The 4,377-nt window shown below is 30.7% G+C and overlaps 1 pseudogene; it reads right to left on the reverse strand.

The window, feature by feature from the left end:
* Window positions 1-226: 226 nt before the first annotated feature.
* Window positions 227-2,740, reverse strand: LOC136200523 (serine carboxypeptidase-like 40; annotated as a pseudogene).
* Between the last annotated feature and the right edge of the window lie 1,637 nt (window positions 2,741-4,377).

Below are 4,377 nucleotides of genomic sequence, written 5' to 3' on the forward strand. Positions count from 1 at the left end.
AGAGTTTGCTTATTTCATCTCAGATATTCTAGAAACAGCCTACCAAGCTTGTGTTGGAGTTTGAAGACATCAAATAGGAATTTAATGAAAACTTTGATTACCATTTTCAGCTAATTAAATCAATTACAAAGTGAAAAGATTTTGAAAACAATCTAGCTAGCTCGACCAAGCCAAGTATTATTAACTACCATAAACAAGAAATTGTAGTAGCTAGCTGGCCCAATACTTAAGTCTTGTTTGGCATGCTAGGTAGAGATTTTCCAGATAGAAAGTATGTAATCAATGCGAGTGATCTCTCAGGCTGATATGATGGTACTTCATGTCCAGCTCCTCTTATGATAGCAAATGTCAAATTTTTTGTATAAATCTCTGTGTATCCACCACCCTGAAACACCAATGTTTTATAATTCATAATTAAGAAATTAATTTGTATGTTTCAAAAAAAAATAAATTAATTTGTACTGCGGTAAATACTTTTATAATTCATAAAAAATATACTTTTATAATTTTGATAGTGCAATATTATAACTACCTCTCCATTGAACAACCAAGGATACCATTCTATTTCGATTGTAAGGTTTAACTTCTTCAACGCATATTGAGTTGAAGTAACGGGTACCCTTGCATCAATATCACCGCTGCAACCCAACAAAACAAAACCTTAAGTTCAGCTCTACTTATTATTATATCATGTAGATGAATGTTTATATCCAAAGATATTTTTAGTAAATTTTAGTCTACTATTATAACCCATAAAATTTTTTTGGGTATTATATTGTATAAATATAATAAGTAATTGAATTATACATATGAAAAAGTATCTCAAACACAAAAACTCTATATATTAATTAAAATTCAACGGAAAGTAGAATTTATTATATGTGTTTGTTTAAATTTAAGGGAGAGTTGCGCATATAGGTGAGTTAGATCATCAAAATTTATTGAAAACACATACATACCTATATATCAAAACTCTTAAACCATTATCCATGAATTCTCGTAGTAAGGAAAGGCTGCTTGTGGAGCTATAATTTCAGCCATTAATTACATCGCTACAAGGTTTCCAATCATGATCAAGCTTTGTCACATTAGCATGTAGTGCTTCTTGGACTTGTGGTCTATTTAAATATGCATACACATAATTATCACTACATGGATCAAAATTCACCAACTGCAATACCAATATAAGAACAAACAATTAGGATTTTAAATTAAGTATTAATTTTAATTTGAAGCAAAGTAATGAAAAACTTACAGAAGGGTTTTTGGGTTTCTTGTTGTGGCATAAGGGGCTATAGATGTTGTAAATGTTAATGGCAGCAATATCACTATAGGCCTTGTTAATAGCTTCTGTACACTCTTTGCTCGGATTTCTCTGACCTTGTGGTGTGAAGTTACAACTTTTTCTAATAGTCAAACTATCCCTGTGTCACATCCCTGAGTCACACATCCCTGAGTCATCCGTTTCATCGTCTATAGCTGCATTTCCAATCTGTATCACATTTTTCGTTAAAATCCCTACACTAGACTAGCTAGACTTTGTATATATATATCAATAAAACATATAGAACATATAAAATATATACCGCAATTCCTTTGAGCTTGATTCCGTGCTTTTGCTTGTTCTTGTTCTTGTTATGGGAAAGAATAGTGTGTGCAAATTGAGGAACATAATGGCCAGCATAACTTTCACCTGCAATGTAAAAATCTCTTCCTTTGTATTCTGGAAATCTTTTTAACCATTTCACCAAAAACTTATAATTATCTTTTGCTGTTTGTCTGTCTCCACTATTACTATAATCTGATGTTCTATTGGAGTATGAATATCCTACACCAGCGGGTGTCTCTAGAAATATCACATTTGCAACTGAATACAACAACAAAAACAACATTAGTATAAAATTGAAGTGCGAGATTAATCTACAAAACTGTGGACATTAATAAACATATCATTATTCCAAGCATATTTGTTCCTGTAAAGAGTTTTTCCATTACTATGGACTCTAAATGGTCCAAGCTCCTCCATTGCCCCATATCCCAAGGATGAACACCCAGGTCCTACATCATTAATTGATTATCAACCAATTAATTAAGCTGGACATTTTTTCTTGTCCATATAAATATAGATATATACACATATATATATGATTAAAAGGATACCTCTCCACTCCTACCAAAAAAAAAAAGATACCTCCATTGAGCCAAAGAAAAAGAGGTGCAGACTTAGAAAATGGTTCTTCTGCTTCCACAAAATAATAAAAAAGGGATCTTCCGGCAGTAGCATCAACAGTGACATAACCAGCATAGTGTGCAAACTTAACCATATGTTGTCCTGGCAATTTCTCTATCTTATCTTTCTCTTTTGATCCTTCCTTATTATCAACACTTTGGATTTCCTCATCATCTTCATCTTGGTCTTCTAAACTAAAATCTCTCAAATCAATATCAGATTTACTTCTGTACTTTTCTTTATACAGTTGGTCCAGTGCATCTGTTTGCCTCTTCAGATGCAGTTCTTCACCTGCACAACAACACATTGTGAATGTGATTATCACAAACAAAACAACAACAAATAAACATGGCTGTTGGGTTCCCATTTTTTTTTAATTTGTTGAATCTGAAGATCATGATTCTATATATATGTGAATATTCATCAACAAAAAATGGGAAATCCCTGTATATGGAAATAATTATTAATTTTCCATTTTTATGGTTATTTATTTCTATTTTTACCTTTCATATTGGTCAACCTTTGCTACTTCAATTTTTGAAGTTTTTAGGCTCATATGAAAAAAAGGTGGTATTGAAATGAAATGAAACCTGAACTAATCCAAAATCTCTTACCAAACCATCTATTAAAGGAATGAAATTAATTATGAACGATATAAATTACAAAAAAAAAAAAAAAAAATTCAAAATATACATTTGTTCCTGTTTGAAATATATATACTTAAATAATTAAAAACATTTATAAACATAATAACCTCAGTGTATCAATCCTTATCTTTTTCTTAATCTTCGTCTAATTTTAACCCTATCTCTAATTCAAAATAGGATTCCCCTTTACGCTTTCAGTAAATATCAAATATATAAACCATCAATTTCTTTTCTTCTATTTTTATAAAAATAAATTATCTATCTCCACTAAATCGCATTAAATTGGGAGGATAATAATTTTATTTATTTTCTTAAACCAAATGTTAATTTATTTTTTATTCAAAATATATGCTATTTAGGAAATTCCTAAGCTTTTTCTATAACTATAAATTCAAATATTATTTCTGAAAACTAATAATTGCATTTATAGACATCTAATGAAAATGAAAACTCCATTTTTAAAGATAAAAGTATATTATATATATAGATAAATTACTTTGAACCTGGTCAACTTATAACATTGTACCTTGAATTTTGTATTTAAAAAATGGAAACAAATCCTTTATTCACTACTCATAAAATTATTTATATACATAGTATTAATCTTCACCTACCATCACTGTATATATGGAAAGTAGCTCATTACTTAAAACTCAAAAATTAATATTATTTATTTTTGTTTATAGATGTAACTGGTCACAAAAAAAAATATTATGCAAAAAATATCATTTTCCTAAAAATTTAGTTCTTGTAGTTTTATTTATTCCGATTTCAAAGTGTGCTATTATGGTGCCTGTTCTGCTTTTCGTGTGTCTTTGGCTTGGAACGTGATAAAGAGAGAAAGAGAAAAGAGTTATGACAAAATAAAAGAAGAATAATGAGAAACTCAAACCTAAAAAAATTGGCATATATGCTTTGGTTTCAATTGGGAGAATGTGAAACTGAACCCTCAAACAAGACAAGAGAAAGACACACTAGGATAAATATATAGATGTTACGAAATTATACTTTTTAAGATTATTATCCTTACAATTTATTGTCTGAAACAGTTAGTAAATAGTACATATATATAAGTGAAAATAGAGATAATACTAATTAAAATACACTTTGATTTCGATTTAAGAAACAATGTAAAAATAGTGATAACATCGTGATATTATCCCAAGGACTAAAAGGGATATTCACCTCAAGAACGCCGCGTATTGATCCCCGAAGGGGAGCCGGCAGGTGGATCTCCACGGATCTGCTTGAAGAGATCCGCTGGCGGACCTATGAGGCGAATCTATTCATTCACCCGATTCGCCACTGTAACGGCTGGTCACCGACTCGGCCATAAAGATCATTAATGAGTTATCAATTAGCTAACCGCCAGGTTAAAGATAACTTGTAACCGCCGTTAATGGAGCATTAATGGAGGCTTTCTAGTTGCCTGAAGGTTACGACTTCTTAGCTATATATAGCCTGATTCCCTAGGCTATCAAGGTACACATTCTCACAACC

The sequence above is a fragment of the Euphorbia lathyris genome, chromosome 7, assembly GCF_963576675.1.
Source record: "Euphorbia lathyris chromosome 7, ddEupLath1.1, whole genome shotgun sequence".
Lineage (NCBI taxonomy): Eukaryota > Viridiplantae > Streptophyta > Magnoliopsida > Malpighiales > Euphorbiaceae > Euphorbia > Euphorbia lathyris.